The sequence below is a fragment of the Macrobrachium nipponense genome, chromosome 23 (assembly GCF_015104395.2).
Source record: "Macrobrachium nipponense isolate FS-2020 chromosome 23, ASM1510439v2, whole genome shotgun sequence".
NCBI lineage: Eukaryota > Metazoa > Arthropoda > Malacostraca > Decapoda > Palaemonidae > Macrobrachium > Macrobrachium nipponense.
In genome coordinates this window covers 40265271-40291770 of record NC_061090.1, presented here as the reverse complement: position 1 = coordinate 40291770, position 26500 = coordinate 40265271, and the positions used below count along the sequence as shown (strand labels likewise).

Genomic DNA, 26500 nt, shown 5'->3' with positions numbered 1-26500 from the left:
ATATATATTATATATATAGGGGTTAAAATCGTTGTTTTTCTATTTTCGAAGGACTGCGCGTTTTAGTGATTTTGTGTCTGTCCAGTAAGGAAGTATGACCCCAAATTCGTGAGAATTTTTTATTTTTTTATTTTTGTCACATGAACACAAATAATTTTTACAAACTGATGTTGTAAAAAATGGAAATACTCTGCAGGGATTATACGCTTAAAGGATATTGGTTTCATGATCGCTATGATTCCTGGTAAGCATGACGTCTGTAAACGCAGCGTGTTCCCAACTAGTTCTCATATTTGAAAAAACTAAAAAAAAAACCACTAAAGTTGGGAATTCATTACATTACAAAACATTATGTAACTCTTGTTCCTGATTAACTAATTATTCATGAAAGGTCTATCATGAATGATGATGATTTAATATATACTTATTAAAGAAGAAACATGGATTATGTAATAAAGACAGGATAGCAAGAAGACCACAGAGACAAAAAAATAAAATAAAATAAAATAAAAGCACGACGGAAGGTACAAGCTCCAGTACTAAAGTGAATGAACTGCCAAAAAGAAAGCCAGAGTCTAAAGAGAGTCACAAGGGATTATATTTTGCTAGCTAAAATTGTTCATTTGCTACAGTGTTTCTGTAAAGAGAGAGATGGTTTATTTAATTTTTTTAAGTATAAGTCCACAGTTTTCAATATAATTAAAACATTTTTAATATTTAGTGAAAATACTAAATACTCGACATCAGTTAGGGAAGAATTCTTAAACAAATTTACCGAATGCATATATTAATGAAAATAATTTTTCACTAAAATTCCACAAATGCTACATTTCTTAGCATTCCACTCCATGATTTCAGCATTTAAGCATTCTTCGTGTAAGAAGACATGGTTCAAGTGTTATGGTGGTGATGGAGGAGGAGGAGGAGGAGGAGGAGGAGGAGCTATTGCGTCTGATGATATGATGTGCCTTTTTCATTTTTCGTCCATGAGCATCACATGATGTTTAACTTTACAACTTCTTAAATTTACTGAAATTGAAAAGCAATAGCTTGAGAAAAAGAGAGCATGAATGTCAAATGATCTTGAGATCTTTTCGATGCAAAATAAAGTTAATTCTAGTAGCATAAAAAAGAGAAACACGAAAATAATAGGTAATGGCAAACATACTCAAGAAAAGTATTTGAAGTCTAACCATGATTACTGTAACCAGTATTTTCCCAATAAAGACCTGTCCAACATTAAAACTTGATAATCATAACTGAATAAGGATAAACAAAGATAAGGTAACCGCTAATGATGCTTTGCAATGCATCATTTGGATTCGTAGGTATGAAGTCGTGTAATATCTTACAATAAGCGTAACAGCAATAATAGTATAAAAACGCCATCAATACTACAAGTAATAATGATAAGTAGAAGATGAAAAGGAAAAAGCCATTGATTTCCAATTACACTTGAGGGCACAGGCACCATCCATTATGGCAATTTTTAACATGGGATTTTTTCCCGCCAAATAAAAAGCGACTTCATTTCGAAGCTGCTTCTCAATAATGAACCTCTGCAGCTGCAGGTGCTCCGAAAGCTGCTGTCACATGCAATTACCCTTAATATAAAATGTAATGAGAACGAGCTTCAATGATCATTCTATTTTGTGACTTGATATTTCCGATCGGGAAAAAATGAGGCGCAATAATTTCAATGAAGAATTCGAGAGCAATTTGACGGTGCTTGAGCGCACCGACCTCGTTATTAGGGGACTGAATTTCCAGTTGACACAGAAATAATAGTTTTTGCTTTGGGTCTCTCACTATGCCAACACGCACACGCACGCAAATGTTTATGCAGCACACAAGTGCATACATCCATCAACGGAATTTCATACATATATACAATATATAATGGAAATATGTGTTTGTATACATACAAACACACAAACACACACACATATATATTATATATATATATAATATATATATATATATATATATATATATATATATATATATGTGTGTGTGTGTGTGTGTGTGTGTGTGTGTATTTATATATTCCCTTAAAAATCACAGCAGTTACACGTGACTTCATTATATAAGCGAATTCCACAGGATAATGATAGGCAGAAATCCTTACCATCCGCTTTCGCCTTTATTGAGGCATTTCGAGGTACAAATGGAAAACTGTTGGCAAGAAGGTTACAAGGTAAACAAAAAGCTCAAGAATACCGGATAGTTAATTATCAAAAGGGTAAAAATCAAAGCTAATAATCAAGGAAAATCCGAGATCACACGGTCACAAACTAAAACATAGATTTAACCCTTAAACAAACGGAACTTTACTCATACAAAGTCCAAAAACATGTATAAAAGTGAATACATTAATTTTGTTGATTACATTTATCTACAACTTTTTTTATTACGAAGGGACCGGGTTTAAAAAACCAAGACTTAAATTTAGAACACTTCCATTATTTGACTTGATGAAACAAGATTCAATGATATTCCTTTTCACTATGTTGCTACACTGGATTAAGGATCTTGTGTGACTCCAGTTAATAGGATAATTTGTCTGGGATTCGAGACCTTAAAATATGATTTCGAAGTGATACCCCTGCTATAAAATGTTTGACCCCAAGATCATATCTGTGGTGATGTTAGCACCAGAAAAAGTGACTTTAGCAAGATAGTTCGGGTTGCACGAATTCTGTAGGTACGTTTTTTTCAACATGGGTCGTCACCTGTACAAACCGAGAAATTAGGGGTAGGGAAATTCAATTGAACATATATCCCATAATACAGGAGGTAATGTAACAAATCACCACTCATTCTTTTTGTTATAAATTGGGCTTTCATATGAAATATGATTGGATCATCCATGAGGTCAACGGTGGTCAAAAGGTCACGGAAAGTGGGTTAAGCTGAAATTTTAACTCCTTTGTCAAATATTTAAAATTTTTCCTACTTTAACTTGATATGTCTAGATTTTCACACCCAAAATATGTTCTTTGCATCCCTCTAATGTTTTTGGGAAAATAACATCACATTTGCTTTAACCTTGTTGGCATCACCTGCCTGTTGTTAGGAAGTAAACCTTCACTATTATGATCCATACTGCCGCTAAATAGAAGTGAGCCTACACATTAGTATGTCAATCATTGAGATGTGCTTCGCTCACTACTTTGTTTATGATTGTAGGGTATTGGATGTCTCTTTCTGATTGTCCTGGATTTTCTCTTTGAATTTTACCCTTTTGATAATTAACCATCTACTATTCTTGAACTTTTTGTTTACCTTGTAACCTTCTGTCCAACTGTATTTCATTTGTCCTTCGACAATGTCTCAATAATGGAAAAAGTACTTGGTACGGATTTCTGCTTATCATTTTCCTGTGGTATTCGCATATATATATATTTATATATATATATATATATATATATATATATATATATATATATATATATATATATATATATATATAGTATATATATATATATAAACATATATATCTCAAGTATAAAAGGCCCATTAAAACACTTTGGTCACTGCGTTTTTTCTTTTGGAGATAACTTTTACCGTCAAAAATTCGGTTGCAGTATGGGGAGTCCGCTCAGTTCTGTGTTAGCAAACTTATATATGGAGTATTTCGAAACAGTAATCATAAAAACTATCAAACCTGCAGATATGATGTCTTTCTACAAATATTAAGTTTATTAATCCCGAGCATAAAATTTAAAGTAGAATGGGAAAACAATAACGAAATCCCCTTTTTAGATGTCTTAATCATCAGAACTAATAACAACTACAAATTCACTGTCTTCAGGAAAGCGACAGTCTCACTTTCATACATACTTTTACAGCTATCATGACATTTCAGTTAAACTCGGCGTAGCAAGTAACCTATTTCTTAGAGCTCTGAGAATTTGCTCCCCAGAATTTCTTAACAAAGAACTTGAAACAATCAGAAATCAACTTATCTTGTCAAAATACTCTAAGCACATAATAGGAAAACACATACATAAACCAAAGAGCATATTTTTTAGAAACCCACAGAAAACGAAGAAAAGGAAAAATACACAAACAAATCGTAATTCCACACGTGGACAAATAACGAGAGATCACAAGAACCTTAGGCCATTCCAACCCTTTCATCTTCACTTATACGAATACACTAAGGGAATCATTAATTAATGTCCAGCAGAAACCAGTTTGTAAAAACGTAGGAGTTTTTGAAATTCCCTGTTGGGACTGATACTATGGATACACAGGTAAATTTCTCTCGGAGAGATTAAATCAACAGAAAGGCTCAGTTATATATGGACAACATAGTTCGACAATTTTCCATCATATAAATAACAAGAACCATACCAAGGATTGGAACTCATCCAGAATTTTATACAAGAGCAGCTGTCGATACAAATGTCAAATGGTGGAATCTGCACAGATAAAACTACTAGATAATAATATCAACCTTTCCAATGGAGCTTCGGATTCTGACCATATAGACAATGTCTTCCTTAAGGCAATGATGAAAAGGATTAAAACAATTAACAGAACATACGACGGCTCGGCGACGGCCCCAGTATATACTTCTGTCATTCACTACTTGATAAGGGTGGTAGTCATACCACCGAAATATAGTCCTTAGCTTTAAACCAAAAGAGTTTGATTTGCCTTTTATACTTGAGACGTATCCTGTTTTACCAGAAGAATTTATTTACATAAATATTATATAGATATATAGATATATATTATATATATATATATATATATATATATTATATATATATATATATATATATATATGCGCACACACACACACACACACACACACACACACCAACATCATATATTATATATAATATATATATAATATTATACTATATATATATATTATATATATAGTATCTATATATAATATATATAGATATATATATATTATATATATATATATATATCTATATATAGTAATCGTTGTATAACATAGTATATTATATATCTATATACTAATATATATATATATATATAATATATAATATGCAGCGCGCACACACACACAATATATATACTATATATGTATAATATATAATATATATATATATATATAATTAATAACATATAATATAGTATATAATATATGCGCGCACACACACCCCCACACACACACACACACTCCACATTTTTCTATACATTATATATATATATATATATATATAATATAATATATATATATATGTATATAATATATACACACACATTGCTATGGATAAATTCTTTTCTCAAGCAAAACTCTCCTGCTTTTGGTAATTTTAACGAAAGGAAAAATTCATTCATCTCTAATTAATGAAAGCATGGCGGGTTTCATTCCCGCCTACCATCAACTCTCTCTCTCTCTCTCTCTCTCTGGGGAAGCTTCTTTAATCCTCTTTTGTTGTTAGAGTGAATTGCCGACAAACCTTAATTCCAGACACAGACGGGAGAAACGCTAAAGTCACCGCCCAAAGCAGACCCAACTGGGAGGGCGACTCAGGATCGATCACGTAGGCGCCACCAACTTGAATTTAAGCCATGAGGTGCCCATGTCTGGGCGAGATGCCCACTGACACCATCTGGACGCAAGATCCTGATAATCCCCGAGGTTTTCAAGGCCTCGGTTCAGCAGAATTCGTCGGACGCGGTCCAGGACGCCTGTCCTTCCCCTTGTTCTCTGGAACTGCCCCACCTTAAGCACGTGGCAGTGGGACTATAATATATTTTTGTGGTGCTATTTCATTTGTCCCCGCCACTCATTGCTGGCCCCCTGAAGTACAAGGAACAACTCTCCTGACACAGCGAAGCACCAAGTCTTAAGGTTTTTCGTCAGACACATCGCTGCTAGTCTATTACTGTTTTTTCTGTTTCCTTTCATTGTGTGATATACTTGCAGTGAGACCTGTATTGCCCCTTGTATTTGTGCTGCTCCAAGTTGCTAAGCATTTAAGTGAAGTGTAACATATTTTGTTCCATTGTGAATGATCAGAAATCAAGTTCATTTCCATGCTCCTTATGTGCAGCTCCTCGATTTCTTAATCATACACCTCATTCCAGAGGAGTAATTATAGTTTTTTTTTCTGTTAATTTACAGATCTGGAGTTCATCAGCTGTGGTCTCTGTGCATCAACTTGTGTGCAATATTGCCTTCCCCCTTTACCTTATGGAGCCCACTGAAGCGGGCCTCTATTGTGTTTCCTTCAAGAAAATACCACATTGCTTCTTCATGTGTAGTGAGGGACTATTATATTTTTGTCCCATCAACAATAACCAGTCTTACATTAGTTTTATTGTGAATAGAATTAGTTAAGTTAAAAACCCAGTGTTTACCTAAATCAACTCCACCCCCTTTGAAGCAGTCCCTCAGCCATATTTAATTCGATATGTTTTTGCCCGATTCAAGGCCAGAGGATGATAATCTCGTGTTGTCACGGTAAAGTGTTTGGGTCTTCAGTGAATCCCATTCGTTAACGAGAATCCCCCAGGTAAATTCGTATTAGTATACATATACATATACATATATATATATATATATATATATATATGTATAGTATGTAGTAGTATGTATCTTTATGTATGTATGTATGTTTGTGTGTGTAAAGATGTATCTTCGTAATTATGTATATGAAATGAAAAACTTATATTGGGCTTCAGGGAACAGCCTCTGATTCAGGAGCGGCAAGATTGATGCTGAATGATAGTAGAGTGGAATTAGAAGCAATAGGAAATCAATGGACGACAGGACACCCAAAAGGAAATCAGTCGACGAGCCTTGGCTTGAAAGCAAGTAGCTTTTCAAAGACTTAGTGGATTTCGGATGGAGGTAATCTCCAAGACCAACAGAGAAACATTTTGGGGATTGTCAATGTTCCCCGATTAAACACGATTCCATAACAGTCTTACATGTTGTTTATCGATCTTCCCCTTATATGGGCACTTACCGCACCGTCAATCTCTACGTTGCTATGAAAATGCAACGATCATCATTAAAACTATATTTTATAAAACTAGACTCCATGTGTGACAGATACTGCTAGAACCGGCTGCAGTTCAGACTTGATAGGGGATGACTATCAAATTCATTCGTAAACGCTTGAGCTCATGGCAACCCCTCCAAGCGGCAATTCTCCCCTTCACACCCCTCTCTCTCTCTCTCTCTCTCTCTCTCTCTCTCTCTCTCTCTTTCGATCAATCGACTCGTCCGGTTTTCATTTTTCTTTTCATGTCAATCTCACACATCGCCATGAAGTCTGCCTCATCATATATTATCAATAAAATGTCGAACTGAGGGCAAATTAAGCTCAAGAAGAGCAAACCTAATCTCCTCCGAAAACTTCTATGGGAAGAAAACTGTTCATTCCATTGCAGAACACAGCGCTACAGCGCTTAATGCTGTGGTCAATGAAACAGATCCAATTTAATTGATATCGAGTAATAAACTTCTGATTCCCAGAATTTCACTCATCTTCACCGCACTGGACAATTCTACTTAGTAACGATAATGGACGAGAGAGAGAGAGAGAGAGAGAGAGAGAGAGAGAGAGAGAGAGTGAGTTCGCGAGGTCGCGTCTGAAACTTCTGATAAACTGTCCTTTGATTTGCGGTACACAAGAGAAAAGCAAACCCTTAATAAAATACTTGGTTCTGTTTAAAAAGAGGACATCTAACTGTTCTTTCTCAGGCATATATATGTATATATATATATATATATATATATATATATATATATATACTAAGTATATATATGCGTTTTGTATATTATTAATGTTTAAAACACCATGATAAGCTAAGATAATTAGGCGTATTGAACACATAAAAATACGTATATATGTGTGTGTGTGTTTGTGTGTGTGAGTGTGTAAATTTCTGACTCTCATAAGGATCGAACCCAGGTCTTTCAATTGAGAGGCAAAGCCACTGAGAATTAAGCCACATAAGTCAACATTTCATTCATATTATCCTTTATAAGTGAATATGATAGAAATTATCAACACACAATCACGTTTGGAACAGAAATAAATTACCGACTCACATCAACATCGAACCCAGGTCTTGCAATCTGTGGCTTAGTTGTAAGCAGCCTTGCCTTCCAATTGAAAGACCTGGGTTCGATCCTGATGTGAGTCTGAAATTAATTTCTGTTCGACACGTGATTGGGTGGTTATTATTTCTAATATATATATATATATATATATATATATAAATAATTATATATAATATAATAATATATAATATATATGTAATATACATACATACATACATATATATATGTGTATATATACATACATACATACATATATAGATGTATATACTAGTCTCCCCCAGTGTAAGTTTCATTAGAGTTACTGCCTAAGATTTTATAAATACCGGCATCTGCTTGATTTATCACTTAGTTAAGCACAAATGAGTGAAATGTCAATAGATTTAAGGTAGTACAGAGTAAATCGATGGTTAGCTTTAAAGTTTTCTGTTATTTTTGGACGTTCTCGACGTAGGGAAACTTATTTTAATCTATTTATTCGTTATTAGTGGGACCTCCAAAGTCTATCATATTCGATTTATTGATATCCTTCTCTATAACTGATGATAGGTAGAGTAAATAGGATGAATGTTGAGGATCTATATAAAATTCTTTTTCCAGATATCCCTACGAACTTATTTTAAGCCCTCTAAGAAGTAAAGTGTAACCAGCCATGATCTTTACTAGAACATCATGGTTTGCTGTGCTTCCGATATAAAGTAAATGCATATTTTGTCAGTCCTCTCATGATTAAAACACCTAGTAAAGGTAATTTACCGTCTCTGTCCCATTCAGTTTTAAATGTAATAGATAGCAGTAGCGTATTAAGTTTACAGCCATTATATCCATCATGCACAAACTATCCAAATGGCAGGAAAATTGAAGAATATCTCATTCTTAAGAAGCTTCTCAGCCACGTAAAAGGCGCAGAGCATTTCATATGTATGCTGAACAGCTTCAACTTACCTTTAAACATCACAATGGTTAGTAGAAGCATGCAATCATTTTAGTAAAATCACTGCTGATGATTAGTTGTCTTTTCCTAGTAGAAAAAGACAACTATATGAAGAACATTTTCTTTTGGCTCTGATAAAGCGTTGAAATTAATTAACCTCCTCTTGTTTATTTTTTAAATGGTAATTTATTTAAATATAAATTCGGTTGCAGTATGGGCAGGCCCCTCTCTCCTCTTGGTGCTAACCATTATTCTAATAAAACCTTTTCACACGAAAGAGACGGTAGCACAATCTCAGCGTAAAACAATGGCTTTAACTCTTACTAATGAGCACCTCAGTAGTCATCACATGCAGCACAATACACGACGCAATCAGGGCATACTCTGAAATATACAGGGCAGTAGTTTGATCGTGACCTAATCCATGTAATTTGAATGTTTTGCTTCCATGATCTGAGTAAAGTCCGATTTTCTTCACTTTAATAAGTTTTAAACTAAGCAAATTTTTACATCTCTCTACAGAATCAAACACCTCCCACACGAATTCTATAACTGTCTGGGTGCAGAATCCAGAGAAGAACAGCCTGCTAACGTGTTGACAAAAATAAGATCTTTATGCAGGTAGTCCGTGGCCACCTTGAGCGGTGGCTACGGGTAGTCACGGGAACCCTTCCCCATTAGAGATTCCAAGGTCTAGGTGTCGTGCTTTTATGCGGTCATTTTTTGTAACTTAATCCATTTTCTTTATTAAAGTAATCTCCAGTTAAGATTTTTTCAACTTTCACTTGATTCAAGTTGATTCATCGGGGCCATGCATGAGTCATCAAAGGTCAGAGAACATAAGCTGCTCCAATAATATGTATGGATAAAAACAAAACCATTGTTGGATTCACTTAACAATAAACACCTCGAGATGTATTCAGTATTAGTTTATTAGTGTAAAAAAATGTCCTTTTTGTAGGTACATAAAAAAAACATTCAGTACAATATATGAATCTTTATGTACGTATATGCATTGCATTCTTTAAATTTCGTGTTCATTTATGTACCTCCTTATGTATTTAATGTATGCCATTCTCATATGTACATGTACGATATGTAATGACCAAATCTCGCGCGTTTGGCAGTAATGTTTCGCCAGCACGGCATAGCTCTCTATTCTTTGCTTTGCACCTCTGTGATTGTGTTTACTTCACTTAGATATTAAGAACTATTTTTGATATCTCCCGGTGTTTCCTTCACCCCCAACCTTTAGTAATAAGGATAACGCATCGAACACACACTTGGCGCAGTGAACTTGTGTCAGCGAAGTTTTTATTCAAGAGGATTTTTCCTCAAGTGCGTCTTCTGGCGCCATTAATCATCGACGCTATTGTCTGTTTGCCGCCTTCACCAATGTGTTGTTGTGGATTTATTGCGCTGCAAGTGTATAGCGATCAGTGGTTGATGAATGAAGTGTTGTGCAAGGTGTCTTGCCGCTCTAGTGTCCATTTTGTGCATTTCACTTAAATATTGTGACATGCAAAACCCTTTCTGCTGCCCTCAGTGAGAGTCATACCCATACATCCAATATATATATAATATATATATATATATATATATATATATATATATATATATATATATATATATGTAACATAGACATACACATAGCAGCGAATACATCATAGTTTGCTGTCTGTTGCGCCGCTATATCTTGTTATTGCCTCTTAGACTGAGTTCAGTAAGTGGGTGTTAGGTGTGTGGTGGTGGACGGAGCGAGTGCAGCTACTGAGCAATATTTTGAAGGTTTAGAGAATTCTGAGAACATTTTTTTTCAGTGAAACTTGATAAGTGTTGATTTTAACATACAGAAACTAACTTTTCCAAGTGAAATATTACAAAATGCTTAAATTCTTCAGAGAGACATCGTCGTCAGTGTATCTCAGACAGTGTGGCGCCATTATTTCAAAAGTAATGCACAAACAACCGAGTTTAAACCGGGACTGCCAGTGCCACACAGCCCACACTGCCTTCTGTCTCGTATACACGGAGCGGCAGATCTTATTCTTGCCCACCTTCATCACTACTATAGTTTTGATTTTCAAGGGTGATGAAAATAATAAATTGATAAACCAAACTTTTAAATTCATTGACCTTATGATCTTATATACTATAAGTTAAAATTACACTTAAGGGTGTAATGGATTAATATATTAAATATATGATTAATATACAAGAGTATATATATCATAAGAATACCCTGCAAAATAGTATTCTTTACCAAGTATATGTTTTACCCTTGATATGGTATATTGCAAAGGATATATTATAGTTCTATAAACCTCGATAGGGTATACTATTTTAACCACTAGAAATACCCTTTTTCTACCCCTATTATACCCTTAATTTATTAGTGTACATTACAGTCATCGGGGCGTGGAATCTACAAAGCCCTGGGTAAGACAGGCTGTCTTCTGTCGTGGTATCAACTCAGACATTCTCAACGCAATTGGAGCTTGTGAATCATGCCAGGTATTACAGCCAACCCAGCAGCAGGAACCATTAATGAATGACAACAACCGCACGAGGCCCTCTGAGTCTGTTTCAGCAGATTTCTTTATGGTCACAGGAAAAGTCTTCCTCGTCAGGATGGCCAGTTGTTGTCCCATTCAAAGGGGGTACTACTGTTTTTAATACAATCAGGATCTTCTGCTGGGAAGCTGGTGTGCTTCTTCACCTCAGGACTGATGGAGGACCACAGTTCACCAGCAATGAGTTCTGGGACTTCATGGAGCAATGGGGAGTCTGACATGTGGTGACCTCCCCATGTTATCCACAATCGAACAGTCATGCCGAGGCTGCTGTGAAGTCAATCAAGCATCTCATCCTGACAACGGTACCCTCTGGCAACATTGATTGTGAAGAGTTTGATCGAGGCCTCTTAGAGTTTCAGAATACTCCCAATTTCACAGGCTGCTCCATGCCCAGATCCTGTATGGCCAACTCTTACGTCATGCATCCCTGCACACCCAGAGTCCTTTTCAAAGGAGTGGCAGGTCAAGACCGAGGACTGTTACTGCCGTGCTGCCGCCTGTGCTGAGCAGGTTAAGACCTGGCACGATCAGCATGCCCGCCCCCTACCCCGGTTGACTATTGTACACATACAAGATTCGACATCTTGCCGCTGGGACAAGGTCGGGGTAGTCATGAGTTTTGGCAGGTCAAGAGGTTATGAAATTCGTCTCCCTAACTGTCGTATCTGGTGGCGAAACAGTCGTTTCCTTCGCCCAGTGCCACCCCCTAGTGCTGACCCTCGCTTGGACCAGGAAAAGCAGTCCTTAGCTGATATTCCCCCATTGTCCCCACGCCGTTCTCAAAGGCTCGCAGAGAAAGAGTCCACTCGAGAGTGTACTACGAGCGTAAGGGGAAAGAGAAGTGTATATGTATTGCATTCTTTAAATTTCGTTTCCATTAATTTACATCCCTATGTATTTATTTAATGTATATAATTCTCGTGTGTATCATGTACAATGTGTAATGACCAAACTTCGCGCGTCTGGCAGTAATGTTTCGCCAGTACAGCACAGCTCTCTATTCCTTGCTTGGACATAATTTTGCACCTTTGTGATTTTGTTTACTTCACTTAGACATTAAGAACCTACTCTTGATATCTCGGTGTCTCCTTCATCACCAACCTTTAGAGATAAGACTAACACATTGAAGACACACATTTTCATACTTCGGCACTCGTTCTTTTTCTTTTTATTATAATTACAATAATTTTATATAGACATTTAATGTCAAAATACACAGAAATTTGAGAAAAAAAACGAATTACATCTTTGGAGATATTCATGCAATCATTACCTTCCCGTAAAGTTTCGCCATGAGCGGCAATAAATATCTCTCTCACAATAGCTAACTGAGACATTTAAAGCATCGGAAGGTGTCGCATGCAGTCTGCCTCTGTCCATTGTGCTCAGCCAAGAATTTCTGGTTCATTGCATTGTTGCAAATTCTTGACGATATATCCAGCAATATAACGAAGACTCCTCTTCTATTACATTAGAAATTGATCATTCATTATGCCTTCATTTTCAGTTTCAAGTTCACTGGTTAGATGTTTAAAGAAAATACTGGTCAGGCAACGCCTCAGTGGCGTGGTTGGTGTGGTGTTTGCGTCCCACCTCGGTGGTCGCGGGTTCGATTCTCGGCCATTCCATTGAGGAGTGAGAGATGTGTATTTCTGGTGATAGAAGTTCACTCTCGACGTGGTTCAGAAGTCACGTAAAGCCGTTGGTCCCGTTGCTGAATAACCACTGGTTCCATGCAACGTAAAAACACCATACTAACAAAATACTGGTCAGGCACATTTCTACGGGCAGTTTTCGTTCACCGTTCTGTTTTGTACCAGCTAGCCAATGACAAATGCCCATTTAAAATGTTAAATTCTTCTTCTTTACATTCAGTAGGAATTTTCTTTTTTCTTTTTTTAAAATTAACGGTGCAATGCCTTTCCCTAACAAATACTTTCTTAAGCAATTTTAAAAATGATTGTTTTTGGATTGTGACTTTCATTTGGCGTATACAATCAAAAAAGCATTCCTTTTTAAGTCATTACTTTTCCTCTTCCATAGTAAGGATGAAATATTTTCTCTTTCTATCTGTATCTCTTCCCGATCATTAAATTCTCTCTCTCTTTTTGTTCCTGATTTCCCTCTCTCTCTCTCTCTCTCTCTCTCTCTCTCTCTCTCTCTCTCTCTCTCTGTTATTTTTTTTAGGTAACTTGAGGCTTAATCAGGGTGAGTGAGTAAAGGTAGACGATGAAAGAAGTCAGGATTAGGGAGGATGTCAGAAATATTTTCGCGCACTCTCTCTCTCTTTCTCTTTCTGCCGTTCGAGCATCATCTTCACTCACGTAACGATGGCTTAATAATCCTAATTACATTAATAACACCAATTATGTAATCCAAACTATCCTAACTATTGGCGCAGGAACTTAGAAGGTCTAAAACCAAGCCTGATTGAAGGGGATTCTCACTCTTAAAGCAGACTTTTTGCCAATCACAACCGCAGATCCTCTTCCTCCCAGAAGTTCTCTCCCCGAGGCCACCTCACCGAATTCCATACCTACAACATCCACATTTGCGCAGATATATGGTTCCTGCTTCTAAATCTCTCTGGTGAAGGTTGTATGTGGCACTCACTGATAACCAATGACTAACGCAACTCTGTCAGCTGCGTTCCAGAGTAGTATAGAGCTCATGACTCGCGTTTGCAAGGTCTGTGGTTCACTCCAAGGCTCTGATTCACTAGGCCGACAAGCTTTAAATGAGTATTGCCGAGTATGAAGGTAATTCTCGCAGTTTCTGGTGAAGAATACACAGACTTCTATTTCATTGTTCCTCAGGACTAAATCATAAATTGGCAGACAAGGTATTTATTATTGTATGCATATCTTTAAATTTTAAATATGGCGTCATTAGGGTGCTGAATTTCTGTTGGCCGGTGAATCTCAGCATGGGCATTCCTGGTGCTCTGTCCTACGCCGTGGCTTGCAAGTAAAGGGCATGGGCAAGGGCGTGATTCATGCTTCTGGCCGACAGTCTTATTTGCTCGTTTTTGGCAGTCGTGTTCGGTGGAATTGGTTCTTCGTTGTCGGTAGTCATGCCCAGATCACCCCTGGACATGAGTACCGACAACGAAGTAAACCAAGACTATCGGCCAGAGGAGGGAATCATGCCATTGTCCACTCCCTTCAGTGCGAGCCACGGTATAAGATTGTCCTGCTTAGCACCAGGACTGCTCTTGCTGCCACCTAAACTACCAGAAAGAGAATGAGACCTGCTGACCAATAGAAATTCAGCTCCCAATGATGTCCTGTTTAAAATTTAAAAGTCTGCATGCAGAAATAAAAATCTTTTATGTCAATTTGTAATTCAGTCCTGAAGATGTAACCGATGAGCAAGGAAACAGTCTGTCACCTAGAATAAGTAAATAGTAAGAATCTTGAATAGACTTATTTAAAGTGTTGATAAAAAGATAGTATCAGAGAACAATGCCATTAGCTTCAATAGAAGTTGCCTATGAACGAGAATACTCCCAAATAACATTATATATCTGATATATATATCTATATATATATATATATATATATTTATATATATATATATATATATATATATATATATATATGTATTATATATATATATATATATATATATATAGGTATATATATATATATATATATATATATATATATATATATATACATAAATTGTCTTGTCCCTGTGCCTGAGCAGTTGGACTTAATCTTTTTGTAAACCTCTTAATTTGTACCCATGTCTACGTTTGTTTGGGAAGGTTACTAATTCTCCAGGTGTGTTGGATTCTAGGTACTTATCTCCTTATGATATCTATCTGTCACTCATACAACCCTTCCTTGTACTCTCAGTTTCTCATTTATGTCAGTCTGTCAGCTAAGTAAAGGTGTTTCACTTTCCTTCGTGGCTTATACCTTTATTTATGAATTTATCATGTTCCAAACTTTCGTGATTCAGTTATACATGCATACATACATACATACATACATACATACATATATATATATATATATATATATATATATATATATATATATATATATATATGTATGTGTGTGTGTGTGTGTATTAAACATAACAGGGAAGAGATCCAGACCGGTGTTGGCTTTATTGCTATGTAATGCTAAGGTCACACATTCACATATCAACGCATGCACGCCCACGCATGAGCGGAAGTTGGTAGGTGGCAACAGCTTATGTCAATAAACCGTAAATGTTCTGTAAAACATAAGTAAAATGGTGGACGTTCGGTGACGGGTCGTCCGGGCACTAAGCTCTGCCCACTGGAGCGCCGTAGCCCATTCCAGTTTTGAAATGTTCAAAACAAGTCGTGGGTGGTCACGCCAAATGTCATCTGACGTAGCTCCAGGGATTGCACGTGGGACCCTCGGTGACTGCAACGAGGTAAGCACTGGGGTCACCAGCATTGTTCGCCGGTGCTGTTTTCTTCCGGCCGCGAAGCATGTGGGCCTTCTAATTGCACTGTAGCCTACGGGGAAACCAATTCACACATTTTCAACACTGTACGACGTGGCAACGCTGTTGCGTGGTATAAAAGTTAGGTCGGCGCCCTCAGGTCAGGTGTTGCTTCCATCTCCAAGACCAGCAGTCTCCTCCAAGTACTCTCCACAACGCCCTTCAAGATGCCGAACCTCACAAAACGACCAAGGAAGGGACCATCAACGTCACATCTTCTTGCAGGACCTTCTTTTGGCCCAGAGATGACTCCTACAGCCACTCCTCCAGACACTCAGGACGAGGGAAATGTCATCTTCCACCTACAGGAATCGGAGTTGGATGAGATACAGAGTGATGACAGCGACACAGAAACTCTCCATGAAGCTACCCCACTGACGATGGACAGAACATTCCCTTGATCGAGACTTAGGTCAGTTAAGACGTCGAGGACGATATGCCACTGGGGTGTAAGAAGAATCTTTGTGTCATCCTGTTCCATGAAAATGAGAGGCTGGTGGGTGAGTGGGTCGAGCACAAGTCCCAATTCATATACAACAAGGGATGGCTGCCTACAAGGACAAAGCCAAGGTGTGGAAGGCCTTTAATGACAAAGGCAAGTCACTTAGGCCACCAGTGACTGGCAACAAGTTCCGGATGTGGTTCATGTCCCTCAGGAGCTGCTTCGGATGCCTCACCACCGAGAAGAGTGGCCAAGGGGCGAGCAGACGACAGACGGACTGGGAGAAGTGGATATTGAACATATTCCACCTCCTCAAGTCCCACATTGTCCATCAGAAGAAGCCCAAGATGTTGGGACTACCAATGTTAAGTATATTATAATTCTGACTTAATTTTCTTTTTTTTTAACTGTTGAAAAAATACAATATTTTACAGTACATGCAGAACTCTATCAAAGTGAATGTACAACCATGATTTTCAGAAGTGCAATGTTTTTACATTCTCTCACACACATGTTTCATCACTTTACAGTCTGCTCTGTTTACAGGCCGGCCCTTTTGTACCCTACGGCCCCAAAACAGTGGGCGTGGCACCGACGTGAAGTTGACATACATAGAATGTTACACTATCGATGTAAGTAAGTCAGTGCGCCGAGCTTTGCAACGCAAAATCTTGGGGATGTGTAGGACTTTGCCGAGCCAGTTCCAGGTAGGCGTCCGACCTTGCCTGCGTTGCACGTACATTTGCAGCACAATTTATGGTGCTGGCTTTACGTCCGTCATCAGCCCATGTCCTGTTTACCAGCTGTTTAAGGTCACTTCACCGCGATGATGCCCTCGATCCACATACGTAGACATACGCCGTTGTGATATGTGAATGTGTGACCCCAGCATAACCCATCTTCAGAGGACTTAACAAGCGTTTGCACCTGACAGATGTTTGTAGGTGGGGTCCTACCCTCATTAGTGGCAGGTAAAATTTACAAATCCTCAGGGGCATCCGTTTCCTTAATTCCCGTCTTTCTAGCACATTCCTTATAATCAAATTCCTTGCACTTTTTTTTATATTAATAGATCATATTTATATATTCCATTCTTGGTGTTCATATTCTTTAAAATACTTCCTATTATAAAACTAGTACATTACTAGAATAAATTACTTTTTTGCTCTTCCCCAGTCGATTGCATGAGTGTTCACCTGTGGATTTCTTGTACATATTTATGCGGTTCTATTCTCTTTTCCAGTGTTTTTCCAGTCACACCAATATAAAAGCTAACACAAAAATTACATGGAATCTGGCTTATACATCATTTAGTATTGTCAGGTGAGTTCTTTACAAGTACATGTTTCATTGTTTTAATTCTTGATTGATGATTAATTTTAAAGTTTTTCAGTAAATTGGGAATATCTTTAAAATTATTATTATATAGCAGTAAAAGCAGGTTTTTTGTTATAATTTCTTTTTTGTTGACACAAAATGCTTATTTTGCTGCTTTTAATGCATTTTCTAATACAGTCAGGATATTTCAATTTCTTGCCTATACTTCTAACTATATCTGATTCATCATCAATGAATTCAAGGCTACACATGTGTAATGTTTGTAAAAGCTTGGATGTGAAAGCTGATATCTTGATCTTATTACTGTCTTCTTCTTCTTCTTCTTCTTCACAACTTTATCCCTATTTGGGGTCACCGTTTTTAATGAGTCTCTTCCATCTACCACTGTCCTGTGTCATTTCTCCTCGTACTCCCTTCTCCCTCATATCATCTCTAATGCAATCTCTCCACCTGGTCTTAGGTCTTCCTCTCCTTTGTGTTCCATCCACCTCCACGTCCATCACTTCTCTTGCCATGTGTTGCTCTTCTCCTCTTAACCTTTCCTCTTGCACTTTCTTTGATGCTTCAGTGACCTTTACTGTACTCCTAATATTTTCATTTCTAACCCTGTCCTTTTTGGTTACTCCACTCATCCACCTAAGCATCCTCATCTCGGTTACGTCCAACTTTCTGCCCTCTGTTTTCTTTAGTGGTGCTGCTTCCAATCCATATATCATTGCTAGTCTGACCACTGCCTTGTGCACTCTGCCCTTTAATCTTATAGGGACTTTCCTATCACATATGACACCAGACACCTTCCTCCAGTTGTTCCAAACACACTTAATCCGGTTGTTAATTTCCTCTTCCATGTTCCCCTCATTGTCAATCACTGAGCCAAGGTACTTGAATTTATGGACCCTTTTGATGTTTCCTCCACCTAATTTGATTTTTGTTTGTTGGTCGCCATCCAGTTCGGTTGTCATATATTCTGTCTTTTTCCTCCTTATCCTTAAACCACTACTCTCCAAGGCATATCTCCATGACATCCTCTGTTAAGCAGAAGTGAGCTCAGAGCGGATCCCTGATATAGACCGACTCCAACTTAGAAATTTTCTGTTCTTCCAACTGTAGATCTGACGCTGGTCTTTACATTTCTATACATCTCCCTGATCATTCTGACACACTTCTCCATCACTCCTCTCTCCCTGAGACATCTCCATATTTCCTGATGTGGTACTCTGTCATATTCCTTCTCAAGGTCTATAAAGGCCATATGCAAGACCTTTTGCTTCTCTGTACTTTTCCATAATTTGTCTCAGAGCGAAAATACCATCCACAGTACTGAGCCCTTTCATGAATCCTAGTTGCTGTCTACCGATGAAAGCTTGTCGCCGTAATCTTTCATTCATAATTCTTTCAAATACCTTTAGTCTATGTGTCATGAGCTCGGTAATTTTCACCACACTGAATGTCCCCTTTCTCTTTGAATATTGGGATTAATATACTTTCTCTCTCCATTTTTCGGGTATCGTCTCACTTTCCATAATCTTTTTCATTAACTGCCACATTATGTCAATTCCTTCCTCATCAAGAGCCTTTCAGGCTTCTGCAAGTATATGCGAACGGAATAACAATAAACATAGCAATACTAGTGGGGTTTCTGCACACACTTTACTTAAACCAATTTCTAGATCTATGTATTGGGTAATCCAAGAACATAAACATTAGGAATGGAATATATAAACTTGATCTATCAATCTCAAAAGAAATATGCGATGAATTTAATTGTAAGGAAGGTACTGGAAAGAAGGTGATAAGGGAAACGGATGGTCCCTGTGGATTTGTCAAATTTGACCTGAGGGTAGGATCCCGCCTACAAACATCTGCCAGGTGGGAACAACCTTTTTTCAAACCACTTGTATGTTCGTACTCTGGTCACAGTCCGTCATCTGCTAATTGAATGTAATAAATTCGAAAAGAAACGAAGATCCAACAACATATATAACATACCACTTGAAGAACTATTGGGAGAAAATGCCCGCTTCAAAACATAGTAAATTACCTCAAAGAAATAAACCTGCTTTATATGATATAACACGTCTTATAGTATCATAGTTATACAGTAAGCGCTGAATGGCCTTTGCTGCCCCAGTGCTCGGTGTTACACCTAAAATTTTATAAAACCAACCAACCAACCAACTCTGAAGATGGCCTAGTTAGCAATAAAACCGACACTGGTAAAGATCTACAGCGCGCGCGCGCACACACACACACATATATATATGTGTGTGATATATATATATATATATATTTATATATATATATATATATATATATATATATATATATATATATGTGAAAAAAACCTTTATTTATACATAGCATCACGTTTTATATACTTCGTGATCAAGTTATTCATGTGTGTGTGTGTGTGTGTGTTTGGTGTATGTGTGTGTGTGCGTGTGTGGGTGTTTGTGTATGTCCGAAGGGACACTGCAACCATGTAGGGTGCACTAATGGCACCCTAAGGGGTAAGTGGAAAGGAAACACATTACATGCCAGATCTAAGTTAAATAAATTAACCTATCTTGGTGTGAGTTGTGTGTTACTTACGCAGGTTCACCAAATAATTTGCACTTTTTTGTGATTAGATTTAGAGAAGAAAACAAGGAATAGAGCTTTCGTGAGTAAGCTACTGTGTTAGTTTTAGTTGTGTGTAATGGAAATAGTGTGGATGAATTTGTAAACACGTTAGTATTGACAGTTGTTTGGGAGGGAGTCCTTATCTGTGAACATGATGGGTGCGTCTTACTGCGTGGCTGGGCAACGGTCTTTGTTCAATCACTTAGAGGTCGAACTGATTGTATAGCGTATATTACGGAACTATATTACGAATGTCCATCTTGTCAAGTGGACTTTTATGGGATAGTTGTGATTAGCATCGTTTTGTCTGCCACCACTCTGATTTACCACCAGTGACATAACGCCTAGGCTAGGAAGCGAATGTGATCTGGTACGTTTCATGTTGATTAAATTATTGTGACATTATGGTAGCTAGGCTATTAGTAACATCTATAATAGGCATACAGTATTTGATATTTGTTTAATGTTATTTTGTTTGTACCCATGGGCAAACTGTTGCTGTGGTTGCGAATTGGATGTGACCTGCGTTGTTGGGTCAAAAAGAAAATATACATTTATTTTAGTTTAATGTATAATTGTGTTAATGTTATGACATAAACAGTGAAATAATTGGAAATATCAGAAATTTGTGATTGTGTACTGAGAGCTGTTAATTTTATTTCAGCTCGAATCTCCTCATCCTCCTCCTCCTTCCTCAATACAATAAATGAGAGACTAACTAGGAGTATTCTTGACCCAACACGAGCCTAGCCTGGCCTATAATGAGCAACTATACTCCGTTTTTTTTCATCTGTCCATCCGCCTGTGGTGTTTTTGTATGGTAGCACTGCGTTCCCGGGCTTTAGATAGTTACGCTATTTGTAAGTTTTAGGTAAATAAAAGGATATCTGGGTGTACACATTTGCAACTGAAAAGTGTTTTTAATAATTTACTGTATGCGAATTGCACCGTTAATATTCGAAATAGGATATTATTATAATCGTTGAATGTAAACTAAATGTAACTATCTAAAGCCCGGACGCAGTGTTACCATACAAAACACCACAGGCGGATGGACAGATGAAAAAAAACAGAGTATAGTTATCATACTATCAGTCTATCAGTTGTGTGATCAATTGGAGTTTTGTGATTTACACTTGGTAGCCTTTGTTAAAAGTTCTCGGAAAGATTTGCCTCTCACTTCACAACATCAACCCTTATTGTTATGATATAATATATAATATATATATATATATATATATATATATATATATATATATATATATATATATATATATATATATATGTATAACGTTTCCCCTCGCCCGCACATACACACTCACACACACTCGAACTTAAGTCTATATGGAGCCTGGAATGCTGGGAAAGGTAAAAATATACTTACATTTTACGGGCAGAGAAGCATGTTATAAATATCCTCAATGTCAAAGAGGAGCGAAGGTTCCTGCAATATAAGAGAACTGGATTAGTTTAAAGAACAAATACTTGTACGCATTGCTCACAAACCTTATTGCTAAGTAGATGTTTACAACACACGATATTCAGCAGCACACGATATTCAGCTTTGATATTACAATGAAAGCAAAACTGGTTTACTGATGTTAACATTCTGTTTGTCAGGACGTCTTTTTGGGAAGGGGTTCCGGTCTAATACACTTCTCCACCTATGCTGTAATTCACAGCTGTCGATTAACCACTAGTTATCGTATGTAGTATTTAGATCAATCAACTAGTACTGTACAATAGATTTTTTCCTTATTGTCCACGATATCACCTCTGATGTTGGGGAGGCGAGGCTGCCACCCTATATACGTATGTATGTATGTGTGTATATATATATATATATATATATATATATATATATATATATATGTGTGTGTGTGTGTATACATACACACACACACACACACACACACATATATATATATATATATATATATATATATTATATATATATATATATATATGTATATATAGTATGTATGCAAAAGCCTCTGCGGAATTCCAACATGCATGTCTTCATGTGCTTTATCTTCTACGAATGTCCACTCTCTCCAGTCTCGGGTCTTATAGTTCTTTTTCAAGTAATTCTGGTTCTTCCATTTCCTCAGTTGCCATCAGGAGCACGCCCGACACTGTTACTGTTTCCCAGGTATTAAGTAAAGAACATGTCATAGCCATCTCCATCTATTTCGTCAACGTAAGCAACCTCTGTAATTTCCATTTTGGTATAATTTCTCACTCTTTCCTGCCATCTGACTTAAAATATTCTTCCTTTATTTTCAAAACATCAAAAACGTTTTGATATATTTTCATTGTCATACCAGAATTTATGCCAATTCAGCAACACAGAGTATACTAAAGTTGTATATACTTATTTTTGCATCAAATTCCAGTCTATTTGATTTCAAACTTTTGTTCAACCTACCTATTGTGTAATTTGCTCTTTAAGTCTTCCACTAAATTACAACTCGAGAGAAGTTGTCCTAAATATAATTTTTTTCCATTCGGCTTCATTAATATTTTATCATGTTATTTCACTTCTTTAGACCTATTTTTAGTCTAATATCATATAATGCATTCTATTGCGAATTATGTGTTGTTCTACCGATTGAAACAGCGTCATATACATAATCTGTCTATTAACTTTGTATTGTAACCCCAACTGAAACCTTCTCTTTCATCTCCAACCACTTTTTTTCGATGAGAAATCTATTTATGAGAAGGGCAATCAACAGAGGTGAAATAATGTTCACTTTTGGAACCTTACTATCAACGGCAAATTCTCTTGGCATGATCCCATCAGCATTAACTTTGCCTCTGCGTGGAGAAGGAATTAGAGAAATTATAGAGTCAGGGTATCGTTGAGGAAAGTAAGTCTCTCTGGGCATCCCTATTTGTCATAGTAAAAGTAAAAGATGGTTTGCTATGGCTGTGTGTAGATTATAGGAAACTTAATGCAGTTACACGGAATAATGTTTGTCTGCTGCCCACAATTGCAGATTTGCTTGTCAAAGTCTGTGATAGCCAATTTTTCTCATAATTAGATTTAAAAGCTGCTCTTTGCCCAATTCGTTTTCAGGAGGACTGTAAAGAAAAAGCAGCCCTCATCACAAATGTTTGGCTCTATGAATTGATATCTCCCTTTTGGTACTGTATCCAAGGTAAAAGGAAATGGATATTAAACGGTATTTGTAGCTTAATGTTTGTGCATATAAAAAATTCGCAGTGATATGATCAAAATTCATAAATAGCTACGTGTGTCAAATGTACCACTCGGTTGTCTTAGTACAAATACCTGCATTCGAATGGCATATGAACGGCAGAGTCGGTATGAACTTATTCCTGTTTTGACAGTCCTGCGCTAAGAGTTCTCGTCACTGAAGTCGAAACTCGAAAGTTGGTGCTATTGGTGGATCGAATCAACCAGGCGACGGACCACATATCAATTATAATATCCCTTCAATATTATTTCTAAGTAAGAGGGAATTGGATAGTCAACGTCATCCGTAGCTTAATGTTTGTCACGGTGATGTGATAACAATTCACACACACACACACACACACACACACACACATATATATATATATATATATATATATATATATATATATATATATATATATATATCATGATAAGTCGTCTTCATTGTAAGTGGTGCAGGTTAGAAAATTTCATAATCAGACACCAGTAATTTGAGTGGATAATTATGTTCTTATTTTAGCAATATCAGTTCTTATCAACTGTGTATTCCATTTACTCCATCACTGAACAAACTTTTGCAAATTGCATTTTATAATCCACTGACTTTTTTTATATTTCAGGAATTTGTGCTTATACTCGACTTCAATACAATAGGAAGATGCAAGCATTGGAAACTTTTTGTGATCTTGACGTCAGAAGCTGTTTGTGTTTTTTATCTTTGTCATCCCCTTCGTAAAAAATTAATGATCATAGTTTAGAATAAGATAAGGAGGTTTATGGTGTTATAATGTAATTATTTAGTCTACAAAAAGATTATAATATTAGGATATACAAGTGTGTTGTGCTATGTAATCCTGATATTATGCAACCTTTGAGGCCCCCAGCGAGAGAGAGAAAGAAAGAGGGATTAGATGGGCTTTTTGAATATAGTTTGGGCAAATAAAATTCTTTTATTTTATAACATATATATATATATATATATATATATATATATATATATATATATATATATATATATATAATAAGTATGTGTGTGTCTTGGGAAGAATAGACAGTGAATGAGGACTGGTTAGACATCTTTTGGGAAGAGACCTGTGGTACAGTATATAGGATAGACAGCAGATGAAGAACGTAGAGTAAACCATGCCAGGTCCCCAAGTCTAGATAGAGAAATTGAATGAAAAGCAAACTGAGAAGCGAGAGAACATTTGGGTAAACAGGCAGAGGATGTTGACAAAGACATGTATTCACTGACGTTGGTTGAATCCACAGAATCATTTACTGAATTATCCAAGGGTGAAAAAAACAAGAAAATATCTGTGAAAAAGAGTGACAAAAACAACATAAAAAAAGACATTCTTGGCGGATCATTTTTGTGATACCATGAATTAGAGGTAGGGGGATAATTCGACTGGTGAACCCGGAGCTGGAGATCTGAATGTATTATTGAATGAATTCATCGTTTTTTAAGTGGACTCAATAATGAAGAAACTAAGGAAATGAAAACATCAGGTTATGATGGAGTCACCATGGAGATGATTGTAACTGAATCTGAAAGGACACCTTGTAAATAGTATACTAGAATGTTTTTTCAGAATATGGAATGAGAGAACAAAGCCTGATGACTGGGAATTGGAAGCCATAGCAAACGTATTGTAGAAAGAGGATATAGCTGAATAGTAACTGTAGATTCATGCTATTTATGTATCTTGTGTTGAAAATATTCGGTAATTTTATTCTCAGTAGACTGCGGAAAGAAATGATCAAAAGCTTAGAGATGAGCGAGTTAGTTTTAGAAAAGGCAGGGGTTGCCCCCGATCAAATATTTGTGCTAAGACGTATCCTCCTCTGATGGCTTTTGTTAATTACAAAAAAGCATTCGACAGCACATGCAGACCAGTAGTATGGAAGAATTTGTCATTATTGGTTTCCTGATATGATTAATTTAATGACCGAACTGAATAAAGTAAAACGCAGAGTTACAATACGAGAGTATAACAGCTGAATTTAACCTTGACAATATTTCTGGCAGTGACAGTGTGAATGGATGGATTCCTGTTAAAGGCTTGAAAAATGGAAAGGGGACAGTTTAGGTTCAAAGGATTTCAAGAGATATGCTGACTGTACAAAGGCAGGGAGAGCAGCAGCAGCATTCGGAAGATTTACTGAATACGACTCAGTGTATAAGATTAGGTGGATTTCGATGGTTTCATCTAAGACAGAGGAAAGGGTAAGGTCATGGTTAGATATTTAAATAACAAGAAAGGTAAGAAAGAACGAAATGGGAGGAGTAAGCAAGACGGTAGGTTTTCTTTGGTTTATCTTGCCATATCCTTCTGTCCCTTCCTTCTTGTCGGTAATGGTCTTCAAATAAGTTTGGGACGAGTAACTGGAAGAAAGGAGTAGGTGGTAAGCATGAGTTCCAAAATTCATTGCTCTATTGTTTTCATTTTTCAAACTTATTTTAATTTCAGAGAGAGAGAGAGAGAGAGAGAGAGAGAGAGAGAGAGAGAGAGAGAGAGAGAGAGAGAGAGACCTATTAAAATTGACTTACATTGCGAAGCTACTCTGCCGTCTTGTGTGATGATACAGCAGAAACTTTCCAAAACTAAAATTGAAGAAAAGATACTTACAGAGCGAGGCTTCGTCGGTCCTTCTCTTCTTTAAAAGAATTAAGTAATATTCAGACAAGCCTGCTACCATCTCCAAAAACCATAAAGATATCCCTTAACTTTGTAGATGCAATCTCTCTTTCACTCTCTCCAAAATTGTTTCAGTAGACTCGAGGCTAAACCAATATGCAAATAGCATTCAAATCTCCGAGTCCAGCAAAGTT

General features: G+C 36.8%; 1 long non-coding RNA gene across 7 annotated transcripts in view; it reads right to left on the bottom strand.

The window, feature by feature from the left end:
* LOC135200258 (uncharacterized) overlaps positions 1-26500 on the bottom strand; it is a 263018-nt gene that overhangs the window by 152224 nt on the left and 84294 nt on the right. For all 7 annotated transcript variants that reach the window (XR_010311238.1, XR_010311237.1, XR_010311235.1 and 4 more), the window contains exon 3: positions 21844-21903. This is a non-coding gene — a long non-coding RNA (uncharacterized LOC135200258). The remainder of the gene's footprint in view (positions 1-21843; positions 21904-26500) is intronic.